The sequence below is a fragment of the Loxodonta africana genome, chromosome 12, assembly GCF_030014295.1.
Source record: "Loxodonta africana isolate mLoxAfr1 chromosome 12, mLoxAfr1.hap2, whole genome shotgun sequence".
NCBI classification, from domain to species: Eukaryota; Metazoa; Chordata; class Mammalia; order Proboscidea; family Elephantidae; genus Loxodonta; species Loxodonta africana.
This window is the reverse complement of record NC_087353.1, coordinates 21519412-21546900: the sequence shown is the minus strand read 5'-3', so window position 1 is coordinate 21546900 and position 27489 is coordinate 21519412.

Sequence of the window (27489 nt, the reverse complement as noted above, 5' to 3'; positions counted from 1 at the left end):
AAGCCTTGAAAGATCTGTCATAGTACTAGAAGGAAGAAGAGAAACAAATCTAGGAATATATTATCTGAAACATGGAAATTATAATTAATCAAAGTCCGTGATTAATTGTTGTTTAAGAAAACAAACAAATAAAAAGAAATAGGAAAAGGATATTTTTTCCAGAACTAAAAGTTCACACAATGTCAACATGATAGGGGTAGGAGAGGGCAAAGGGATGAGAGAGAATGTTCAAATACTTGCCTTGTTAGAGGTAAGATACAAATACTAAGTTTATGAAATCAAAAAGGTTAAATCTATGTTAAGAATAATCAAAACTCAACGAAACTTGAACAAAAGGTTTATTCTGAGCAGTAATTCTATATTTATATACAGAGGCCATTTTGATTCCAGAAAACACAAATGGCTTAAAAAAAACTAGGTACAATGAGACTTTATAAAGAGGAGGGAGAAGTATAGAAGATCAACCATTGGCTAATCTTAGCACAATTGATTGAATGCTGCCCTTTCCCTTCTACTGAAATCAACTGATATCAGGTCACAAGATGGTCCTCCACCCAGCCGTATCTTTTGAAATTTAAGTTTAGTAAGCCTGGCTTCAAACAGGAAAGAAAGGATTTGCAACTTGGAGTGAAAGAAAAGCTGCTGGCAGATTAATTTTAGTCAAGGATTTCTTTAAAGTGAATATTTGGGTTCATGAGTAAGAAAATTCCAAAATTGAAGCAAGATAACTGTTGTTAATTTCTCTCTTTGACATCTATGTGAACAGGGTTCTTAAGGAAAATTAGTATAAGAAAAAAATAGAATATATAACTTTTCAAACCACAGAATAAAATGCAACCTATCCAATGGAAAGCTGAAAAGTTAAAGAAAAAAAAAAGTATAAACATGAAGTAAGATGACATCAGTAAGTCCTAATCCTAATATAAAGCCATTACAATAAATGCAAATAGGTTAAACTTGCCAAATAGTACAGAGACTCTCAGACTACAAAAAAAAAAAAAAAGTTCACTAATATGTTGCCTACAAGGGTCAGTCTTGTAGACATAGAAAGCTTGAAATTAATAGGATGGAAATAGAAGCAGCAGGTAAATTTAAACCAAAAGAAAACTGAAGTATAAATCATATCTGATAAAATATAAGAGGATGGCAACTATTTAGGAAGCCACTCTTTCACAGGGAGATTGATGGGGTGGGGTACGAGCAAAGTTGCACTGTTTGGGGGTTATGGGTTTGTGTTAAATTTAACTCAAGTTACGGTGATCTATCTACTAGCCTGTCTTTGAGGGTCTAGCATCTTCCCTGGCTGATATAACCATGGGTCAACCTAGGGATAAGGTTTAAGCAATTTGGCCCTAGAAAATTCCATTATATGTTAATATAAGAAAGCTTTGTATTAGATTTAATTAATAAGAGAAAAAAAATTTGTCACACAGATCAAACGGAGGGTGGCAGAATCTTTGAAAGGGAACAAATTTTCCCATTGGCATTACGTGTATTATGCCTGAAATTTAAAAGTGAAGAACAGTGGAAGTCTATACGTGACCACCCATATTTCCTTCTTCCATTCCCCTACTCCACTCTCAGTCCTCATCCATGGGATAATAGCTGACCTTCCCCACCTTCTTCAGCCAGCAGTTGCTGCGATCAGAGCTCTGTCTCAGTTCTGCAGAGCTATCAGAAATCCAGCCAAGAAAACTAGGGCATTCAGCTGAGCCTGGAACCATGAAATTTCTGATGCACAAGAAGGGAAGAAGAGGGAAAAGGAGAGGAACCTGATTATTTCTCTAGACAGGAATGGAGCAGTAAACAGGGAACTGAGAAAGGAAGGGTAAAGGAGAAAGAACTGTGGGAAATAAAGACAGGAACCAAAGGAGTGTCCACGTGGGATGTTTTCCAGATGATAGGTCATAGTGTCCAAGTATCAAAAATTCTGAGAGACTTAGAAATGAACCAAAAAGATTACTGGTGTCTGTCTAGCAAGTACTTCAGGTTATCTCAGCCTTTCACTGTCTTTGAGCTATTTTACAACTCTGTAAATTGTAGAAAACGGACTATGATGTAGATCACCCTCATTCACAGAAATGCAAATTAATTGTGTTTACTGAATGCAGTTGATTATTTCCCTGTAGATAGACCTGTTTTGTATCTATTTGTAAATTCGGTTTAGTATTTATTTGTCTGCATATGCGCCGTTACAAATTTTTCTTTGAAGTGATTATAACATATTAGTGGTTCCTTCATTAAGTGATGAGTTAAAATATTTGACGCATGCTTATTTTATATTCATATGAGAATCTTGATTTTACCTTTTTAAAAAATGTATCTGTTAACAATTTGGAGCCCGAGTGGCACAGTGGTTAAGAGCTATGGCTGCTAACCAAAAGGTCAGCAGTTTGAATCGATCAGCCACTCCTTGGAAACCCTATGGGGCAGTTGTACTCTGTCCAAAGGGTCACTGTGAGTCAGAATTGACTCCACAGCAATGAGTTAACAGTTTATATATTAAACCAGACTGCCAGTTTCCATTTAATATGCAACCTTAGAGCAGCTTTTCTATATATCAGTTTTCTCATCTGTAAATGGGAATAGTAATAGTAGCCATTTCATTGGAATGAAGACAGGCTTAAACCTTCATTGGGGCCTATTCAGTTCAGGAATGTTACGTATGGGATATTCAGGTTAGGGAGTTGTAACTAGACACATACAAATATACACACACATACATATTCATTCTCTCTCTTTCTCTGGGTCTGGCATCTTTAGTCCCTTTACCAGGGTTATGGTTGGAGGGAAGTATTCACCAAGCGAGAACAATAATTGTGAAGAAATGAACATTGAGATCCACCCTTTTTGCTGAACCTATGAGCAATGTTGTTGTTGTGTGCCACTGAGCCAATTCCTACTCATAGTGACCCTATAGGACAGAGCAGAACTGCCCCCACAGGGTTTCCAAGGCTGTAATCTTTACAGAGGCAGATTGCCAGGTCTTTTCTCCCGTGGAGCGGATGGTGGGTTTAAACGGTCAATCGCTGACCTTTCAGTTAGCAGCCAAGCACTTAGCCATTGTGCCATCAGGGCTCTTTGGAATAATCAGATTTGATACGCCTCTTTTTCTTATGATGTGTGTTAACCTAATTTAAACAAGCCAAATATAAAAAGACATCTTTAAGACAATAAGGGAAATTAGAATATGAATTATGTTAGATGATATTAAGGAACTATTGTTAATTTTGTTAGTGTGACCACTGAGAGCACGGAGGCCCTCCAGACTCAATGGGTCCTTGTCTTTGTCTTGTATGTAAGAACACACAAAGAAGACAATTTTGGGTTCAGCTCAAACAGGTTTATTTTACTTGTGACAAATAAAAGGAGTCAGTGAGGGCCCGTGCTTTTCCAAAGGGCTGACTTGAAAAGGGAAGCAAAGCGAGGGCTTATATGGGTTTGGTGGGGACAGTAAAGCACTGAATATTTGGTAGGTTTCTTTGAAGGGACAGGTCCCTCTCGGAATGGTGGTACATACTAATTAGGCTGCTCGCGCATCTGGAATCCAGGATGGAACCTGCTGATATTCAAGATGGAGTCCTCTTGGCAGCCCTTGGCATCACTTATTATGGGAAATAGCACAGGCACACTGATCTTCTGCACTACATCACCCCCTTTGGAGGGCCAAAGAAGGTCAAACAGCATTCACACTTTGTTCTTCTGCACATGCGGAGACTGTAAAGGGGGAAGGAACTAGAAAAATACTGAGGGAAGTAGTAATTCACCAGTTGTTTTAACCTTATCTCCTGTTGACAGGATGTGGTTCCTGTTTACCCAGCTTTCAGGTGGTAATCTCTTAACAGCTCTTCTATTTTGCCAGCACAGTTAACCCTATGTGTCTCATTAGGTCTATTGATAGCATTGCAGTTAGATAAAAGAAAAAAAAACTTGCCTTTATCAGTTAAAGATGTATACTGAAGTACTGACTGCTGAGGTTGTATCACATGTAGAGTTTTCTTTAAAAAAGAAAAACAAGACAGACAACTCATTTTTTTTTTTATTGTGCTTTAAGTGAAAGTTTGCAGCTCAATTTCTCATTCAAAAATTTATACACACATTGTTTTGTTACATTGGTTGCAATCCCCACAATGTGACAGCACAATGCCCCTTTTCACCCTGGGTTCTCTGTGTCCATCCATCCAGTTCCTGTCCCTTCCTGCCTTCTCATCTTCCTTTTGGACAGCAGTTGCCCATTTGGTCTAGTATATTTGCTAGAACTAAGAAACATGTTCCTCACATGTGTTATTTTTTGTTTTATAGGCCTGTCTAATCTTTATCTGAAAAGTGGGCTTCAGGAATGGTTTCAGCTCTGAGTTAGCAGGAGTGTCCAGGCCATAGTTTCAGGGGTTCCTCCAGTCTCTGTCAGATCAGTAAGTCTGGTCTTTTTCATGAATTTGAATTCTGTTCTACATTTTTCTCCCATTCTGTCCACGACTGTTTGTTGTGGTCCCTGTCAGAGCAGTTGGCAGTAGTAACCAGGCACCATCTAGTTCTTCCGGGCTCAGGCTGTTCGAGTTTCTGGTTCATGTGGTCCTTTAGTCCTTTGGGCTAATATTTTCCTTCAAACAAATCATTTTTAAAAAGTAGACAAAAGATTTGAACACACACTTTACAAAACAAACAAAAGCAATATAGAAATGGCCAATAAGGATATGAAAAGATGTTCAACATCGTTAGTCACTGGGAAATACAAATTAAAACTAAAAAAAAAAACTACCATGATATAAAACACACAATTATTAAAATAACTAAAATTAAAAAGACTAACAATACCAAGTGTTGAAAAGGATGTGGAGCAACTGGAATTCTTATATATTGCTGATGGGATAAAATTTAACAACTTCTTGGGAAAACACTTCGGCTTTTTCTTATAAACATACAGCTTCAAAAGGTTAAGAAATATGATTCTCATGCAAATATAAAATGAACATTAATCAAAGATTTTATTTAACTCATTAATTAACAAGAAAGTCAGTAAGATTTAGAACAGGTTTAAAGTGCATTTGAGTTGTTTTATCCAGTTTTGTATTAAAAGTAAAAACAGGTACTTTAATACAAAGCTGCATAATATCCTACAAGACCATAAGCCACAATCTTTGGGGTTATCTTTTTGGCCAAGCAGAAATTATTTGCCTCTCTACCAGGCTGAAATAGCTACATGTTAACATCTGACTATACAGGTTTGTAAAATAGCTCAGTCAATAGATTCTCAAAAGAAGTGCCCCAGGACTGAATTGAAAGAAAACCCACTTTTGCCTATTTCCAAGTTTTGGATAATTTTTTGACAACACAAGACTTGCACATGACTGTTCATAGCATCTTTATTCATAATAGTTAAAAACTGGAAACAACTTAAATATCATCAGGTGAATTAATATATTTCTTATATTTCATTCAATACATAAAGTGATATATTTGTTCAGTAGAATTTAGAATACTACTCAGCAACAAAAGGAATGAACTGATACACACAACAACACAGGCAATATGCTCGGGGAAGGATGCCGGACATGACAGATTACATTTATATGGAACTCTGTTGTTAGCTGCCATCAAGTTGACCCTCGACTCATGGTGATCTCATGCACAAAGGAACAAAGCCCTGCCCTCTCCTGCACCATCCTCATGATCAGTTTCAAATCACATCATTGTGATTCATAGGGTTTTCATGGGCTGATTTTCAGAAGTAGATTGCCAGACTTTTCTTCATAGTCCTAGTCTGGAAACCCTGACGAAACCTGTCCAGCATCAGAGCAGCACATAGATCTCCAGTGATGGATGGGTGGTGGGTGCATGTGAGGTGCGCTGACCAAGAAAGAACCCACATCTCCCACATGGAAGGCGAGAATTCTATCCATGAACCACTAATGCCCCCATGTGGAGCTCTAAGAAAGACAAATCTAATCTATAATAACAGAAAGTAGATCAGTTATTGCCTAGGACCATGGGGAGTATTGACTACGAAGGGACACAAAGGAACTTTTAGAAGTGATGAAAATGCTCTATACCTGTGATAATGGTTATAGGAGTAACTAAATTTGTCTAAATTCATTGAAAGGTACACTTAATAAAGCTGTTTTTAAAAAGGGGGTGGATGAAACAGAATTGGCAAAAGGTTGCTAATTGCTGAACTTGGTGATGGATTCATGGGAGATCATTATTCTCTACTTTTATTTGTATTTGAAAATTACCATAATAAACGTTTTTTAAAAATCAGCTGACTGTCAAAGAAGAAAATCTCATACTCTGTTAGGAGTAAAAGAAAAGGAGTTCTATTGAGGAATAGCAACACAAGTTGGGCAGCACGAGGTAAAAATCACGAAGTGCTCCACTCCAGAAAAGTTGAAAGGGTATTTATACGCAGAGACTTCCTGAAACTGTAACCTCAAGCAACCTTTCACAACATCAGCTAATCTATTTTCCAACATGCATTTCCTGAGAACATTCCCTGCAAACATTGTGGCAAGAACATTTTCATTACATATTTCCTGGAACAATTTTGCTACACACTTTCCAAGAAAAAACACAATCACTTGACCCCTCCTTGTTTGCCCAAGGGTGGTACAGATTAACCTGTTGTTGGCAGCTAGGTCTGGACACTTTTGATTTGAAGTTGTGCTAGCACAAAACTCATCATCCAACTTCCCTCACTCCACCATCCATAAACATATCCCGTGGGGCTGAAAAGCAAGGCCAAACACAAGGGTTCTACTAATATGAACAACTCCTGACATTTGCAATACTTCTAAAATAGGATTCACAGGCTGTCTTAGTTTCTTAGTGCTGCTATAATAAAAACACCACAAATGGGTGGCTTTAACCAACACAATTTTATTTTCTCACAGTTTAGGAGGTTAGAAGTTCAAATACAGGGCGTGGGCTCTACGGGAAGGCTCTCTCTGTCTCTTCTGGCAAAAAAATCCTTATCTCAGCTTCTCTGGTGTTCTTGGAGTCCCTTGGAGATCCCCACGTGGCATCTGTCTTCCCTCATTGCCCTTACTTTCTTCTGTACCTGATCTCTTCTATATCTCAAAAAGTGATTGGTTTAAGACACACCCTGCAGTAACATGCCTTAGTAACATAATAAAGAAATCCCTGTTCCCAAATGGGATTATATCCACAGGTATAAGGGCAAGGATTTATAACATATAATTGCGGGGGGGGGGGGGGAGGGGTCACAATTCAGTCCATAACACAGGAATTAACTCTTTATTCTCATGATAATCCAAGACAGCCATAAATTTCAGCCCATTTTCATAAGGAAAACTAAGGGTCAGAAGGAAGTGACTTGCCCAAGGTCACACAAGTTGGAGCAGTGAAGCTGGGACCTGGGCCCAGGGCTCCTGATTCTGGTCAGATGTTCCTCCCACCACAGCGCCTGCAGCCTGAAAAAAGCCTCTAAGCGGTGGAACTTCCGCTTCTCACACCAAACTTGTGAAGCTCTCTTGAGGAAGTTCAAAAAGAGCTTTACAGCAGGAAATTCTAACCTAGTGATTTTTTTTAGTGATTAGCAACGTCGATTGGAGTTAATTGCCTGTTAGTTACCATGGTTATGTCTTACTTAGTTCCTCCTTGAGTCCCAAACAGGAACAAATGCACAATTGTTCCCACGCTAATACAGAGGGAGAAGAACACTCAGGGCAGGGCCACAAAAGCTCCCTGGGATCTGTTAGCAGAATTTATCAATTATCTCCAGTTTCTAAGAAGGAAATAGTTACCAATTGGAAAAGCATCCACATTTCCTGGCGTCTTGAGCTACAAGCCACGTGTCTAGAGGTGCCACTCTTTTAAGAAGAAACCAGTGGCAGTCTGGCTCTTACTCCAGCTATGGTCTGGGAGGCTGGAAGAGGGGAAGCCAGGGTTGGAAGCCAATCTGAAGACACAAAGCCAGGACTACCCCGGTGTGGGGAGCATGAGGGGTACAGGCAGTCCTGTGTGTACTCAAGCACCTCCCCTCCAGGGGCAGGTGTCTGGAGGCCTGGGGAGCCTCTCCAAACAAATAACAACTTTCAGACATTAGGTCCAACTGGGGACAATGCCCAAAGTACAGGTCTATGCTCAGAGGAATTGGCGTTCAGAGATGGTGAAGACTGGCTCTTTTTCCCCCTTTCTTTTGATTAGTAGACGACACCAGGGTTCCCTTCAAAGACAAAAAACAAAACAAAACCCGTTGCCGTCAAGTTGATTCCGACTCATATCGCCCCTATAGGTCAGAGTAGAACTGCCCTGTAGAGTTTCTAAAGAGCATCTGGTAGATTTGAACTGCTGACCTTTCGGTTAGCAGCCATAGCACTTAACCACTACGCCACCAGGATTTCCCTTCTAAGACAAGAAGAACTTAATTCCTTATGTTATAAAGCAGGGGGAGTAACCACATCCCATCCTTCTACACAGCAAAGATTTTTTTAAAAACACAGTTGTAAATTAAAACAGACTGTTAAGGGTTGAATTGTGTCCCAAAAAATGTGTATCAACCTGGCTAGGCCATGATTCCCAGTACTGTGTGGTTGTCTACCATTTTGTCATCTGATGTGGTTATCCTATGTGTCATAAATCCTACCTCTATGATGTTAATGAAGTGGAATTAGAGGCAGTTATGTTAATGAGGCAAGACTCAATCTACAGTCTTTGGTTGTATCTTGAGCCAATCTCTTTTGAGATATAAAAGAGAGAAGCAAGCAGAGAGGAATGGGACTTCATGCTACCAACAAAGAAGAGCCAGGAGCGAAGCGTTTCCTTTGGACCTGGGGTCCCTGTGCTGAGAAGCTCCTAGACCGGGGGAATATTGATGACAAGGACCTTCCCCCACAGATGACAGAGAGAGAAAGCCTCCCCCTGGAGTTGATACCCTGAGTTTAGACTTCTAGCCTCCTAGGCTGTGAGAGAATAAATTTTTTTTTGTTAAAACCATCCATTTGTGCTAATTCTGTTATAGCAGCACTACATAACTAAGATACGGGCTGAACATTTCTATTCGGCCATTATTTCAATTAATTTTTTATTTTATTTAATTTCTTTAGCATCTACTGTGTGCCTGTCCTAGGCACTGTGGCTCTAATAAGCAAGATGTGGTCCCTCCTTTGAGATGCTCATAAACCAGGGTGCACACCAGACAGAGGGCCCTCTGGTGAGGGAAGTTGTAAACAGGGTGGCACCAAGCCATGTGAAAAGACGTCACAACAGGGTTTGTGTAGGTCCCACCATGCCCAGATAAGCAGTCTTGGGGTCAGGACACCACTGCGGTCCTAAGGCGATTATTTAGGGTATTAGGTTTTGGGATAGAGCCTAAATGGGGCTACAGAAAGAACAGGATGTTCTCCAAGGGCACTGACAGAGAAGAGAACACCAGGAGAGCCTGGAACCAGCTCGTGCTTCTGGGCCATTTCAGAGGAGCCCTTCTGGCTGGGCAGAGGGGGCTGGGCTAGGACAGATTTATAAAGAAGGATTGGTACAAAGGACTATTGGAGTCGTAGGAAGCAGGGATTCCTGTTAACTGAGGGCATCAGCCAATGCTCTTTAGAAGCTCTGAGTTCCAACTGTGGTGCCCAAGATTGGCCAGACCCAAAGACGCCTAACCAGGACTATATGATAGGCAAAGCACGCTCCTGCCCAGCACAATATGTCTAACAAGCTAACACCTTCATGACTGCATCCTGAGGCCCACTTGATAGTTGAAGTGGGTGAAATACGTCAGTCACAAAAGGACAAATATTACATGATCTCACTTATACGAAATATCTAGAACGTTGTTAGGTGCTGTCAAGTTGACTTCAACCATAAGGTTTCCTTGGCTGTAATCTTTGCAGAAGAAGATTGTCAGGACTTTCTCCCACAGAGCTGCTGGGTAAGTTCAAAGAGCTGCTGAGTGGCTCTGACCTGCCAAGTTGGCAGATAAGCGCTTAATCGTTGCACCACCAGGGGTTCTTAAACACACTGTATGATACTATGTATTGCCACACTGCTTATGAAAGCATACAATATAAATTATGGAAACGAGAGTGTTTTCCTCTAGGGAGAGGCAAAGGAGAAAAGAACAGGGAAGGCAAACACAAGAGGCTTCGATTTTATCCATAACTCTTTATTTATATTAAAAAAAAAAAAAACAAGCAAACAGAAAGATTTGAAGTAAAAAAGAAAATATGTTAATGTTTGTTCATTTGGGGCGTCAGAAATCCTCTGTATTTTCTGAATTTTTAAGTGTTCGAAATAATTTTTAACTTAAATTACCACAATAAAAACTGGGCGGAAGCATTGGCTTTTCCAGGGGTTAGGTGGGCCTGACAGGAATGTCTGCCCCACGTGCTGAGTGGTGTAGTCATCAAGGACCTAAACAACATATCTTTAATAAACACAAGAGTTCTGGCAGCTGTTTCTTAGGGCACCCCTCAGGACAACCCAAAGCATAACAGTAAAAGCCAAAGTACTAGTAGAAAAGACACAAGGCATGACCCCATCCAAGGTCACATTAACACAGGACTCATGAGACAGCAGAGGGTGTCATTCCCCTTCCATCCTGCATGTGGGACAAAGAACTATGAGGGCAAGGTCAAAACTTTCACAAAGCTCTCCCAGCCTGGTAGGGCTGAGCCTGATCCTCTCCTTCTGTGCTCTCATTCCACACCCAGGCTCAGAGGCTACCTTCTGCAAGCAATATGGTGGAAGGGAACTGACACTGACAGGTTGACGATATTGCAACTCACACTGATTTGCCCAGAAAATTCCCCTCTCTCTTTTGCCTAAAAAAGGCCTTATCCCGTGACATTTTGTTCTTTATTTCACAGCAGTTGCTAGGTCTGTTCTGTACGAGGCATAACACCAGGGATGCTAACTCTCTGGACTTGGGATTCCAGTATCACCAAACCACTTATAATTCCTGGTATACAAGAAGTCCCTGGCTTACAAACGAGTTCTGTTACTAAGTGTGTCTTTAAGTAGAATTCATACGTAAGTCGGAACTGTTAGGTACTGTTCTTATCTAACATCAGTCAAATATTTGTCTTAGTATAAAACAAACACCCAGTGCCCCATGGAGTTTCCAAGGAGCGCCTGGTGGATTTGAACTGTTGACCCTTTGGTCTTAGTATATCGTGTGCATTTCTATGCATAAAAAAACATTAAAGAAACACTTCCAGATATACTGAAATACCTTTAACATAATAATACAGAAATAATAATAAAGTTTTGATGTATGTCCCCAAGTAGCACCTGTTCGTTATTACAAATCATTGTATGTACTTCAAAAATTTAATATAATAGGCTATATGGGGGTTGGTTGGTAACAGTTGTACACACAGATGTTGGTAACCTGTATACCATGCTATTCCAAACATGCATGTTTTACATAGGCTGTTTCTGTGGTCAGAAACACCCTTTCCACAACTTTCGCCAGGCTGACTGGTGAATGCTTCAAGTATCACCTCCTCTAGGAAGCCTTTGCTGACTGCCTAGGGCTGATTAGGTGCCCCTTACCTTGCCTTCTTCTTCCCTCTAGTTTATTGCATTTCTTCCTACGAACCTATTGACAAATTTATCTCCTCCATTTTTTTTTACTGAACTGGGGATCTCAAAGATGATCTTATCCATCCTCTCATTCCCTGTGCCTAGTGCAGTGGCCCCTCGAGAGATGCCTGAGACTCAGTCCTTGCCCCAGAGACCAGCTCATGGTCCATTAGGAGACGGTGGAACACAGCACATATTATGCATCAAGGTGTGATCTCGGGGAGTTATGCATAGTCCCTGGAGAGACCAAACAAGGGAATAACAGTGTTGGAAAAAGAGGCCAAATTAGCCCCCTCCTCCACCAACATCCCAATTTACTGCTTATCATTAAAAGCTGCTGAAAGTAAACTTTGGGTCATATCAGTCACCACTGATGAGGAAAGGGTTCAAAGGGGAAGGATCCAAGGAAGGAGGGAAAAAGCCAACCACCAGCATTGTCTCTAGGGTACGTATCATCCCACAGTAAATTCTCAAAATGTTTATTGATGTTTGATTAAAGACGTGGCGAAGAACAGCTTCGAGCTCATTCCCCTGCAGAAATGCTGCTTTGGTCCTGTTTCACGTCACATTAACCTTAAATTCAGGCAGATGACCCTGGCAAAGTTTTAAGTGCTATTAGTGTAATAAATGTCTGCCATCCAGAACCTGGAAATTTAGAGGAAAAGGGGGGTAATTTTTACTTATCCTCTGTGTGCCTTTAAGTAAAAAAATTGGCAAATGTATGTAGACATTCTAGAACATGGCATTCTTCTGTGATTTGGTCTCACATTCTAGAACACCTACCCCTTTTGAGAACACGCTGTTGTTAGGACACAACCAATGGATACACACCGTGACTTTCTATTACTGTTTCATAGGATTCCACCGCGTCCAGCCTCTGTCACGTTACTAAAACTGCTCTGCTAAGGGCTCCAGTGACCTCCTAATCCCTATATCTAACGGGCATTTTTAGTGCCTCCTTTTCTAGAACTGCCTCCCACAAACTGGGAAGTCTACCTCCTTGGCCTCTCCAAGCATTCTTTTTATCTTTGTTCCTTGCTCACTTTGGCCTGTCTCTTAAATACAGACAAGTCCCAAAGCTCCCTCCACTAGGGCTGGGACTAGGATGGGGCAAGTGAGGTACCTAGGAAGCAAAATTTAAGGTGGCACTCACTCTCAAGGTTGTGCAAGTGCAGGGCCAGCGCCTGAGAGTGAGGGTCTCCTTAAATTTTGTGTCCCAGGTGCTTGGCTTGCCTCACCCTACTCCAGGCCCTTCCATCAACTCTTGGCCTCTCTCACAACTGCTTTCAGCTGCTCCTCTCCCCCCAGACACTCTCTCAGGGCTGCACCATCCACATACGAGGCTTCACCTCCCATCACCTACTGGTGCTTCATTAACCTGTGCCTCCAGCCTAGAGCTTCTCCCCAGTCTCAGCCCCTTCTATCCAACTTCCTTCTTCCCAGGAGGCTGTACCCTCTATCTCGGTTACCATTATCATCACCATTATCTCCCCGTTTCCCAGGGTAGAAAAGTAAAAAATATCCCCTTCCCTCCACATCTACCCAATCACCCAAATAGGCCAATTTTACCTCCTAAAGTATTTCTCCAAATCAGCGCCTCCTCGTTACCCCCGCCACGACTGCCTCATCTCTCTCCTGGACTATCACAACAATCACCTATTCTCTCTCTCTGTGTCCAATGGATAGCTCTCCTCCCCTAATCATCCAGAACAAAAACCACGACTGGAAGGAGTGCAAACTAGAACCACCTCTATGGAGGGCGATTTGGCAATATTTATTAAAATTATAAATGTGCATATAATTCATTGACTCCGCAATTCTACTACAGGGATTCATTTTATGCATTGTTTGCAATAGCAAGAAACTAAAAGCAATTCCTATATGTCCATCAATAGGAGAGAAATTGAAGACAATATGCTGGATCCATGGAGTATTTGAAAAACAATAAAAAGATCTAGACAGCTTTATATGTACTAATACACAACGACTTGAAAGAGATATTAAATAAAAGGCAAGATGTAGAAACATGTGTCTCTCATGCTACTACTGGAGTTAAAAAGGGAGATATATACATACATGCTTTTATATTCTTAGACTACCTCTAGAATAAAACACTAAAGCTGGTGACAGTGATTCCTTTTGAGGAATGGAACTCATGGATAAGGGTGACAGGGAAACTTACACTTGTCACCATATACTTTTTGTACATCTGAATTCTCTGCTTTTTCTACCTGTTTAAAAGAACATACATTCAACCTGTCTTGTGCACACGAGACAGCCAGCAATTCTTCTCAAATGCAAATCTGATCATGTCACACCCCTAATTAAAGCTCTTCAGGGTGCTTTATTACAAGGGTGCCTGGGACAGTCACAGTTTATGCTTGATATAGAGCAATTAACACCTGTTAATTATTTTTATCACCTTTTCACTCTGAAAAGTGTCCTGGAGAGGACTATAAATTATATTCTCACTTTATCTATGACCTTAAAGATACAGTCCACCCTCCTTAATGGGAATGCAAGCCTTCCATGTCCTGCCCATCTCTCCAGCCTCATTCTACATAGCCCTTGTCTGAATTTTGTCATTGTTGTTAGCTGCCATTGAGTTGGCTACAATTCATAGGAACCTCATGTAAACAGAAAGAAACGTTGCCTGGTCCTGCATCGTATTGCACCATCTTCATGACGGTTAGTATGCTTGAGTCTATTGTTGAGGCCACTGTGTATTTTGAGTATATTCCGACCTAGGGGTCGCTCATCTTCTAGCACTGTATCAGACAATATTCTGTTGTGACAAAATTGTTTTGTTTTCTCTTGGAATCCAGATTTCTGGGTTCATGGAATTGGGGTGACCCACCCAGGCCATCTGCCCTTAGGTGTCCTTTTGAACCTTGAAGAAACTGGTTCCCTGGCATCACGTTCAGGTAAAACAATAGCTTAGTAAGCAGCTTAGTGGAGAGCATTTTGCCCTAGGCATTTGGTTCTTTTGGAAAATTATCTATGTGCAGCCAGCTTTGAGAAGCAGGAACTCCAGGTTCTTACTAGAGGCTGTGTTTTAGGATGTACGGTGTGTCCTTGGTGATTCTGTTTCTGTAACCAACGGACCCTGAAAACCTGCTTGTGCTTTGGTGTTATCTACTGAGAAATGAGCATAATAATATAATAAGGAAGACCAAAGAAGAATTGATGCCTTTGAATTATGCTGTTGGTGAAGAATATTGAGTATACAATGAGTGTCAGAAGAACGAACAAATCTGTCTTGGAAGAAGTACAGTCAGAACGCTCCTTGGAAGCAAGGACGGTAAGACTTCGTCACACATACTTTGGACATATTATCAGGAAGGACCAGTCCCTGGAGAAGGACATCATGCTTGGTGAAGTAGAGGGTCAGCGAAAAACAGGAAGACCCTTAATGAGATGGACTGACACAGCAGCTACAACAATGGGCTCAAGCATAACAACGATTGTGAGGTTGGTGCAGGACCAGGCAAAGTTTCATTTTGTTATACATAGGGTCACTATGAGTCGGAAGCAATCTGACAGCCACCAAGTAACAACAATAACAATATAACCCACTTTCACTGATCCCTCTTTGGAGCACCCTGCCACACATGTTCAGACCACACTGCCTGATTTGAATTGTATCTACTCAAAATAAATATATGCGTTACACTAATTTTTGGTGTTTCTCTAAGCAATTTATGTTTTTGACAGTTGTGTTTCAGAGGGGGTTTTCAGTGGTTCATTTTTGGAAGTACATCACCAGGTCTTTCTTCCTAGTCTGTCTTAGCCTGGAAGCTCCACTGAATCGTGCCCACCATGATGATCCTGCTGGTATTTGAAATACCAATGGCATAGATTCCAGTATCATAGCAACACATAAGCCACCACAGTAGGACAAACTGAAATACGGGTGGCGGGTCTGGCTCTTTAAACTCCGGAAATACTGAACTACTCATACACACACAAGCTATTTTTAGCTTCCAGGCCTTCGCTCATGCTATACCCACTGCTTGGAATGGCTAGCATACCACCCAGCCCCAGCTTCCCACCTACCCCAGGGCATCCTTTAAGACCCAGCTTATGATCACCTACCTCCCACCCCCACCCCTGTGCTCCTCTGAAATCCTGTACTGAGCAGTAAGCCTCCGGCACACTTACCACACTGGGACTCAATGAACCATTTAGGTATCTGCTTTCTCTACTCTTCTGTGAGCTTCTTGAGAGGCAGAACTGTGTCCTGTTTTAAAAGGAAGAAAAATATGATGCACAAAATTAGAGCCCAGCTCGAGAGTCAGGAACACTTGGCTTTGCATCCTGGATCTGCCAGTTATAAGCTATGCAACTTTGGACCAGTTCCTTAAACTCTCTGAGCTTTCCATTCTTCATCTGTTTTGCTGCTTAACCTTCTATATTTTTTGAGATCTATAAATGTGGATGTGTATAGGACTGGTTGGTTTATTTTACCTGGTGTGTAAATAGTAAATATGTTAACTTATCAAGTTTCTCTCTGTTTTGTCTTTTAGGAGTCTCTACCCTGACTTTGTAACTGAATATGTGCACATTACCTTTCTCTCAAGGAGCCCTGGTGATGTAACGGTTAAGCACCTGGCTGCTAACCTAAAGGTTGGTGGTATGAAACTACCCAGCTGCTCCATGGGAAAAAGACCTGGTAATCTGCTTCCATAAAAATTACAGCCAGTAACAGATACATGAGGAAATGCTCACAATCATTAGGCATTAGAGAAATGCAAATCAAAACTACAATGAGGGGGCGGAGCCAAGATGGTGGACTAGGCAGACACTACCTCGGATCCCTCTTACAACAAAGACACGGAAAAACAAGTGAATCGATCACATACATAACAATCTACGAACCCTGAACAACAAACACAGATTTAGAGACGGAGAACGAACTAATACGGGGAAGCAGCAATTGTTTCCAGAGCCTGGAGCCAGCGTACCAGTCAGGTATGGCACAAGCACAGAGAGCTGCCCCACCCCCCTGAACTAACCCCAGGAGGGGGACCAGCCGGTTCCGCGGGCAGCGTGGGATGCAGCCGGTAGGAGAAGTCCCCGGGAGGCAGTGACTGGTCTTGGAGCAGAAAGAGCAGCGTCCGAGCTGGGGAACTGTCCCGCAGGGATTTAGACTGGATGCAGTTACGGCATAAACACGGACAGTTGCTCCACCCCCCTGAACTAACCCCGGGAAGGGGACCAGCCGGGTCACGCGGGCGGCGTGGGACTCAGCCGGTAGGAGAAGTCCCCGGGAGGCAGCGACTGGTATTGGAGCGGGGAGAACAGCGTCCCAGCTGGGACACTTGGTCACGGCACAAGCACGGAGAGCTGCTCCACCCATCTGAACTAACCCCGGGAGGAGGCCCAACTGGTTCTCGGAGGCGGCACGGCCACGCGGCTGGAGGGACGAGAAGTCCCCGGGAGGCAGCGACTGATTTTGGAGTCGAGAGTGCACCGTCCCAGTAGGGGAGCCTTGACGCTGGGCGTGGGGCTGGAAGCGGAGGATCTGACCGTGACTCCAGCGGGCCAGACCCCCCAGGGGCAATCTCCACACAGCCAGCACACATAGGCGATGCGCCTGCGAGAATCTCAGATATAATAGTCATTCCAAGCAAGACAAGCAACTCTGGCTATATTCTGAGGTGCTACTCTCCTATCTCTCTGTTCCCTCCCCCACCCTCCCCAGGCGGCTTCATTAACATCTGAATAGCCTGAGCCAGAGGGAGAACTCTGATAGGGATCTGACTGCAGTTTTTTTTAGTGGATTTTCTGGAAAAACTAGTTTCCCAGTGATGGCTCGGAGACAACAATCCATATCAAACCACTTAAAGAAGCAGACCATGACAGCTTCTACAACCCCCCAAACAAAAGAATCAAAATCTTTCCCAAATGAAGATACAATCTTGGAATTATCAGATACAGAATATAAAAAACTAATTTACAGAATGCTTAATGATATCACAAATGAAATTAGGATAACTGCAGAAAAAGCCAAGGAACACACTGATAAAACTGTTGAAGAACTCAAAAAGATTATTCAAGAACATACTGGAAAAATTAATAAGTTGCAAGAATCCATAGAGAGACAACATGTAGAAATCCAAAAGATTAACAATAAAATAACAGAATTAGACAATGCACTAGGAAGTCAGAGGAGCAGACTCGAGCAATTAGAATGCAGACTGGGACATCTGGAGGACCAGGGAATCAACACCAACATAGCTGAAAAAAAATCAGATAAAAGAATTAAAAAAAATGAAGAAACCCTAAGAATTATGTGGGACTCTATCAAGAAGGATAACCTGCGGGTGATTGGAGTCCCAGAACAGGGAGGGGGGACAGAAAACACAGAGAAAATAGCTGAAGAACTCCTGACACAAAACTTCCCTGACATCATGAAAGACGAAAGGATAGCTATCCAAGATGCTCATCGAACCCCATTTAAGATTGATCCAAAAAGAAAAACACCAAGACATATTATCATCAAACTTGCCAAAACCAAAGATAAACAGAAAATTTTAAAAGCAGCCAGGGAGAAAAGAAAGGTTTCCTTCAACGGAGAATCAATAAGAATATGTTCTGACTACTCAGCAGAAACCATGCAGGCAAGAAGGGAATGGGACGACATATACAGAACACTGAAGGAGAAAAACTGCCAGCCAAGGATCATATATCCAGCAAAACTCTCTCTGAAATATGAAGGCGTAATTAAGATATTTACAGACAAACACAAGTTTAGAGAATTTGCAAAAACCAAACCAAAGCTACAAGAAATACTAAAGGATATTGTTTGGTCAGAGAACCAATATTATCAGATATCAGCACAACACAAGGTCACAAAACAGAACATCCTGATATCAACTCAAATAGGGAAATCACAAAAACAAACAAATTAAGATTAATTAAAAAAAAAATACACATAACAGGGAATCATGGAAGTCAATAGGTAAAAGATCACAATAATCAAAAAGAGGGACTAAATACAGGAGGCATTGAACTGCCAGATGGAGAGTGATACAAGGCGATATAGAACAATACAAGTTAGGTTTTTACTTAGAAAAATAGGGGTAAATAATGAGGTAACCACAAAAAGGTATAACAACTCTATAACTCAAGATAAAAACCAAGAAAAACGTAACGACTCAACTAACATAAAGTCAAGCACTATGAAAATAAGGATCTCACAATTTACTAAGAAAAACGCCTCAGCACAAAAAAGTATGTGGAAAAATGAAATTGTCAACAACACACATAAAAAGGCATCAAAATGACAGCACTAAAAACTTATTTATCTATAATTACCCTGAATGTAAATGGACTAAATGCACCAATAAAGAGACAGAGAGTCACAGACTGGATAAAGAAACACGATACATCTATATGCTGCCTACAAGAGACACACCTTAGACTTAGAGACACAAACAAACTAAAACTCAAAGGATGGAAAAAAGTATATCAAGCAAACAATAAGCAAAAAAGAAGAGGAGTAGCAATATTAATTTCGGACAAAATAGACTTTAGACTTAAATCCACCACAAAGGATAAAGAAGGACACTATATAATGATAAAAGGGACACTTGATCAGGAAGACATAACCATATTAAATATTTACGCACCCAATGACAGGGCTGCAAGATACATAAATCAAATTTTAACAGAATTGAAAAGCGAGATAGATACCTCCACAATTATAGTAGGAGACTTCAACACACCACTTTCGGAGAAGGACAGGACATCCAGTAAGAAGCTCAACAGAGACACGGAAGACCTAATTACAACAATCAACCAACTTGACCTCATTGACTTATACAGAACTCTCCACCCAACTGCTGCAAAATATACTTTTTTTTCTAGCGCACATGGAACATTCTCTAGAATAGAGCACATATTAGGTCATAAAACAAACCTTTGCAGAGTCCAAAACATCGAAATATTACAAAGCATCTTCTCAGACCACAAGGCAATAAAACTAGAGATCAATAACAGAAAAACTAGGGAAAAGAAATCAAATACTTGGAAAATGAACAATACCCTCCTGAAAAAAGACTGGGTTATAGAAGACATCAAGGAGGGAATAAGGAAATTCATAGAAAGCAACGAGAATGAAAATACCTCCTATCAAAACCTCTGGGACACAGCAAAAGCAGTGCTCAGAGGCCAATTTATATCAATAAATGCACACATACAAAAAGAAGAAAGAGCCAAAATCAGAGAACTGTCCCTACAACTTGAACAAATAGAAACTGAGCAACAAAAGAATCCATCAGGCACCAGAAGAAAACAAATAATAAAAATTAGAGCTGAACTAAATGAATTAGAGAACAGAAAAACAATCAAAAGAATTAACAAAGCCAAAAGCTGGTTCTTTGAAAAAATTAATAAAATTGATAAACCATTGGCTAGACTGACTAAAGAAATACAGGAAAGGAAACAAATAACCCGAATAAGAAATGAGAAGGACCACATCGCAACAGAACCAAATGAAATTAAAAGAATCATTTCAGATTATTATGAAAAATTGTACTCTAACAAATTTGAAAACCTAGAAGAAATGGATGAATTCCTGGAAAAACACTACCTACCTAAACTAACACATTCAGAAGTAGAACAACTAAATAGACCCATAACAAAAAAAGAGATTGAAACGGTAATCAAAAACCTCCCAACAAAAAAAAGCCCTGACCCGGACGGCTTCACTGCAGAGTTCTACCAAACTTTCAGAGAAGAGTTAACACCACTACTACTAAAGGTATTCCAAAGCATAGAAAATGACGGAATACTACCCAACTCATTCTATGAAGCCACCATCTCCCTGATACCAAAACCAGGTAAAGATATTACAAAAAAAGAAAATTATAGACCTATATCCCTCATGAACATTGATGCAAAAATCCTCAACAAAACTCTAGCCAATAGAATCCAACAACACATCAAAAAAATAATTCACCCTGATCAAGTGGGATTTATACCAGGTATGCAAGGCTGGTTTAATATCAGAAAAACCATTAATGTAATCCATCACATAAATAAAACAAAAGACAAAAACCACATGATCTTATCAATCGATGCAGAAAAGGCATTTGACAAAGTCCAACACCCATTCATGATAAAAACTCTTACCAAAATAGGAATTGAAGGAAAATTCCTCAACATAATAAAGGGCATCTATGCAAAGCCAACAGCCAATATCACTCTAAATGGAGAGAACCTGAAAGCATTTCCCTTGAGAACGGGAACCAGACAAGGATGCCCTTTATCACCGCTCTTATTCAACATCGTGTTGGAAGTCTTAGCCAGGGCAATTAGGCTAGACAAAGAAATAAAAGGTATCCGGATGGGCAAGGAAGAAGTAAAGTTATCACTATTTGCAGATGACATGATTATATACACAGAAAACCCTAAGGAATCCTCCAGAAAACTACTGAAGCTAATAGAAGAGTTTGGCAGAGTCTCAGGTTATAAAATAAACATACAAAAATCACTTGGATTCCTCTACATCAACAAAAAGAACACCGAAGAGGAAATAACCAAATCAATACCATTCACAGTAGCCCCCAAGAAGATAAGATACTTAGGAATAAATCTTACCAAGGATGTAAAAGACCTATACAAAGAAAACTACAAAGCTCTACTACAAGAAATTCAAAAGGACATGCTTAAGTGGAAAAACATACCTTGCTCATGGATAGGAAGACTTAACATAGTAAAAATGTCTATTCTACCAAAAGCCATCTATACATTTAACGCGCTTCCGATCCAAATTCCGATGTCATATTTTAAGGGGATAGAGAAACAAATCACCAATTTCATATGGAAGGGAAAGAAGCCCCGGAGAAGCAAAGCACTACTGAAAAAGAAGAAGAAAGTGGGAGGCCTCAGCTTACCTGACTTCAGAACCTATTATACAGCCACAGTAGTCAAAACAGCCTGGTATTGGTACAACAACAGACACATAGACCAATGGAACAGAGTTGAGAACCCAGACATAGATCCATCCATGTACGAGCAGCTGATATTTGACAAAGAACCAGTGTCAATTAACTGGGGAAAAGATAGCCTTTTTAACAAATGGTGCTGGCATAACTGGATATCCATTTGCAAAAAAATGAAACAGGACCCATACCTCACACCATGCACAAAAACTAACTCCAAGTGGATCAAAGACCTAAACATAAAGACTAAAACGATAAAGATCATGGAAGAAAAAATTGGGACAACCCTAGGAGCCCTAATACAAGGTATAAACAGAATACAAAACATTACCAAAAATGATGAAGAGAAACCCGATAACTGGGAGCTCCTAAAAATCAAACACCTATGCTCATCTAAAGACTTCTCCAAAAGAGTAAAAAGACCACCTACAGATTGGGAAAGAATTTTCAGCTATGACATCTCCGACCAGCGCCTGATCTCTAAAATCTACATGATTCTGTCAAAACTCAACCACAAAAAGACAAACAACCCAATCAAGAAGTGGGCAAAGGATATGAACACACATTTCACTAAAGAAGATATTCAGGCAGCCAACAGATACATGAGAAAATGCTCACGATCATTAGCCATTAGAGAAATGCAAATTAAAACTACGATGAGATTCCATCTCACACCAGCAAGGCTGGCATTAATCCAAAAAACACAAAATAATAAATGTTGGAGAGGCTGCGGAGAGATTGGAACTCTCATACACTGCTGGTGGGAATGTAAAATGGTACAACCATTTTGGAAATCTACCTGGCGTTATCTTAAACAGTTAGAAATAGAACTACCATACAACCCAGAAATCCCACTCCTAGGAATATACCCTAGAGATACAAGAGCCTTCATACAAACAGATATATGCACACCCATGTTTATTGCAGCTCTGTTTACAATAGCAAAAAGTTGGAAGCAACCAAGGTGTCCATCAACAGATGAATGGGTAAATAAATTGTGGTATATTCACACAATGGAATACTACGCATCGATAAAGAACAGTGACGAATCTCTGAAACATATCATAACATGGAGGAACCTGGAAGGCATTATGCTGAGCGAAATTAGTCAGAGGCAAAAGGACAAATATTGTATAAGACCACTATTATAAGATCTTGAGAAATAATAAACCTGAGAAGAACACATACTTTTGTGGTTACGAGGCGGGGAGGGAGGGAGGGTGGGAGAGGGTTTTTTATTGATTAATCAGTAGATAAGAACTGCTTTAGGTGAAGGGAAAGACAACACTCAATACATGGAAGGTCAGCTCAATTGGACTGGACCAAAAGCAAAGAAGTTTCCGGGATAAAATGAATGCTTCAAAGGTCAGCGGAGCAAGCGCGGGTGTCTGGGGAACATGGTTTGCGGGGACTTCTAAGTCAATTGGCAAAATAATTCTATTATGAAATCATTCTGCATCCCACTTTGAAATGTGGCGTCTGGGGTCTTAAATGCTAACAAGCGGCCATCTAAGATGCAGCAATTGGTCTCAACCCACCTGGAGCAAAGGAAAATGAAGAACACCAAGGCCACACGACAACTAAGAGCCCAAGAGACAGAAAGGGCCACATGAACCAGAGACCTACATCATCCTGAGACCAGAAGAACTAGTTGGTGCCCGGCCACAATCGATGACTGCCCTGACAGGGAGCACAGCAGAGGACCCCTGAGGGAGCAGGAGATCAGTGGGATGCAGACCCCAAATTCTCATAAAAAGACCAAACTTAATGGTCTGACTGAGACTAGAGGAATTCCAGCGGCCATGCTCCCCAGACCTTCTGTCAGCACAGGACAGGAACCATCCCCGAAGACAACTCATCAGACATGAAAGGGACTGGTCAGCGGGTGGGAGAGAGATGCTGATGAAGAGTGAGCTAATTATATCAGGTGGACACTTGAGATTGTGTTGGCAACTCTTGTCTGGAGGGGGGATGGGAGGATAGAGAGAGAGGGAAGCTGGCAAAATTGTCAAGAAAGGAGAGACTGAAAGGGCTGACTCAAGAGGGGGAGAGCAAGTGGGAGTAGGGAGTGAGATGTATGTAAACTTATATGTGACAGACTGATTGGATTTGTAAACGTTCACTTGAAGCTTAATAAAAGTTATTAAAAAAAAAAAACTACAATGAGATACCATCTCACCCCAACAACAATGGTGGCATTAATCAAAAAAAACACAAAATAATAAATGTTGGAAAGGTTGTGGAGAAACTGGAACATTTATACACTGCTGGTGGGAATGTAAAATGGTACAACCACTTTGGAAATTGATCTGGCATTTCCTTAAAAAGCTAGAAATAGAACTACCATACTACCCAGCAATCCCCCTCCTTGGAATGTATCCTAGAGAAATAAGAGCCTTCACGCAAACAGATATATGCACACCCATGTTCACTGCAGCACTGTTTACAATAGCAAAAAGATGGAAGCAACCAAGGTACCCATGAATGGATAAATGGATAAATAAATTATGGTATATTCACATAATGGAATACTATACAATGATTAAGAACAACAATGAATCGGTGAAACAGCTCATAACATGAGGGAATCTGGAAGGCATTATGCTGAGTGAAATTATTCAGTTGCAAAAGGACAAATATTGTATGAGACCACTATTATAAAAACTCAAGAAAAAGTTTAATCAGAGAAGAAAACATTCTTTGATGGTTATGAGGGTGGGGAGGGAGGGAGAAGGGTATTCACTAATTAGATAGTAGATAAGAACTATTTTAGGTGGAGGCAAAGACAATACATGATACAGGAGAGGTCAGCACAACTGGACTAAACCAAAAGCAAAGAAGTTTCCTGAATACAACCAAATGCTTCAAAGGCCAGAGTAGCAGGGATGGGGGTCTGAGGACCATGGTTTCAGGGGACATCGAGGTCAGTTGGCATAACAAAATGTATTAAAACTTTCTGCATCCCACTTTGGTGAGTGGAGTCTGGGGTCTTAAATGCTAGCAAGCAGCCATCTAAGATGCATCAATTGGTCTCAAGCCACCTAGAGCAAAGGGGAATAAAGAACACCAAAGACAAAAGGTAAAGACGAGCCCAAGAGACAGAAAGGGCCACATAAGCCAGAGACTACATCAGCCTGAGGCCGGAAAAACTAGATGGTACCTGGCTACTACCCAGCTACCACTGCCCTGACAGGGAACACAACAGAGAATCCCTGATGGAGCAGGAGAACAGTGGGATGCAGACCTCAAATTCTCCTTAAAAAAAACTAGACTTAATGGTCTGACTGAGACTAGAGGGACTCCGGAGGTCATGGTCCACAGACCCTTTGTTAGCCCAAGACTGGAACCATTCTTGAAGCCAACTCTTTAGACAGGGATTGGACTGGACTACAAGACAGAAGATGACACTGGTGAGAAGTGAGCTTCTTGGCTCAAGTAGACACATAAAACTATGTGGGCAACTCCTGCCTGGAGGCGAGATGTGAAGGCTGAGGGGGACAGAAGCTGGTTGAATGGACCCAGGGAATACAGGGTGGACAGGAAGAGTGTGCTGTCTCTTTAGGGGGAGAGCAGCTAGGAGTACATAGTAAAGTGTGTATAAATTTTTGTATGAGAGACTGATTTGATTTGTAGACTTTCACTTAAAGCACACACACACACACGAAAAAAGATTACAGCCAAGAAACTCTATGAGGCAGTTCTACTCTGTCACATGGGGTCACTATGAATCAGAATTGATCCATAGCACCTAATAACAACTTTTCTCTTGGGCATTATCTTCCTACTATATCTGTATTTTTCTTCACCCAATTTTTTTAATTTATCCACTTTTCATTTCATCTGTATTTTGGTACACTATCTGAAACCCGTTTTGGAACGAGGCAGGGAGGAGACACAAGCCCACAAACACACACCAGGCCAGATCTCCAAGGGGTAAAGGAACAAAAGAAAAGGGGGCCTGTCATGAGGTGAGCCTGCATCAAAGGCAGATTCCAGAAACTGCAAGGACTGAATCTCTCACAGTTCGGCTTAGTGGCTATTTAACGTCCTTGAGCCTCAGTTTCCTCATCTGTAAAATGGGGACAACAATAGTGCCTACTTCACAGAGTTGTTGTAAAGCTTACATAACTCGGAAAAGACCTTACCACAGTGCCTGGTACATAACAGGTTCGATAAATGTTAGTAAGCACATGGATTGATGAATATAGAATCTGGAAGGTTTCTTACAGCTCTCCTAGAGAAACCCAGTCCCCTCTATCCCAGTGTGACTTACAGCTAGTAACCGTACATATAGGAGCTGGCCTAGAACACTTGTAGGCATTCTCATAGAGAGCTCTGAATCCCTGCCCTGGGGATGGGACAGCTGATCCAAGCTGGCCCTTTGCCATTCCTGTCCCTATTAAGCAAGCTTGTCTCCACACCTGTCAGACACTTGCTTATCAAGAAGCCAAAGGAGGAAGGATTTTGCAGGAAGGGTGCTCAGGAATGTCCCTGTCTTACTTCCCTTCAAAAGAGAAAGCCTTCCATTTTTAAGGCGCAGAAACATTTTTAAGTGGTAATGAGAGTCAACTGAAAGCCAGATTGTTTTGCCCTGGGGGTGAGATCTATTCAGGAGCCCTTTACGTGCTCTGCGTGCCCAGAGTCAGGTGCTCTCTCAGAGCTGTTCAAAGGCAGCGTTCTAATATTAGAGCTGTGAGAGGCATTCAAGGTCCCAGGGCCTGTGCCCAGGTCAGTGCCTGCACTTGAGAATACAGAAGACAACGTCTTCCATAGTCAGGACCCACAGGGTCAGCAGAGGGCCAAGTTGTCAAGGAAGGGCAGAGTGAGGGCTGGCACTAAACTCCTGGGAGCAGACTCTACCAGGGTCTCCAGTTCTCTATAAGGGGGACAGCAGGATACAGGAGAAAGAAGGCAGGCTTAGAGGCAGATGGGCATCAATTATTATTAGCACGACTTCAAACAAGTTATTTAATGTCTCTGAGCCTCGTTTACTAATTTGTGCAACAGGGATGGTAATAATTATGTGGATTAAGAAGACGGATAACAGGGCATACATGGAGTATGTATTTAACTAGTGCATGGTTTTATCCCTATCACAATTTTTTAATGCAGTTTTTGCAATGTCACAAAACTATGGACAATTGTGGGGGAGGCACAAACTCCCATCCCATTACACAACTCCCCCACTATATTGCTACCACGTGTGCCAGTTACAAGTCTGCTGTCTCTCAGCTCCAAATCCATTCTTCCTTTCTCTGCTTTGCAATACTGAAGCTGGACCCTGTGAACATTTCCCCATTGCCAGTTGGCACAATGTTCGGCTTGGTCAACAGAGGGCGCTAGAGAGACACTGCGAGACTGTAGCAGAGGAAGAGGTTTCTCTCCCTACTTCCAGAGTCCTGTTTTCCTTCTGAAGCTCAGCTGCCAGTGGAATCCACGCGCAGGGTTTCTACAGCATTCATTTTCTGACAAACATGTCCATCACCTAATAAGCCATTTTCTGTGGACTAGCTCCAGGCTTCTGTCACCCTCTAATGAGCTGTTTGGCCATTTAGTGGGTTGATCCTGTAGACTAGCTCTGGCCCACACTCTTTGGCGAGTTTCCACAGTTGCTGCAGGAACACAGAGCCTAACGGTCCTGCGCCATCCTCACAATTGTTGTTATACTTGAGCACATTGTTGCAGCCACTGTGTCAGTCCATCTCGTTGAGGGCCTTCCTCTTTTTTGGTGACCTACTACTTTACCAGGCATGATGTCCTTTCCCAGGCAAAAGGATGGTCCCCCTTCCTCCATCCTCCTGGTGATTAGCAGCATGAACACCCCCCACCCCTGCCACCCCACCTGCCCAGGGACAGCAGTACAAGCTCCTTCTCCCCCCACCTAGGCCCACTCAGTCTGTCACCCACTGCCCACCAAGTGAGAAGCAGTAAGTGCTCCCATGCAGCTGGTCACCTGCCACATTTGCCTACCTGCCATACCTACCCCCGCCTGCCACCC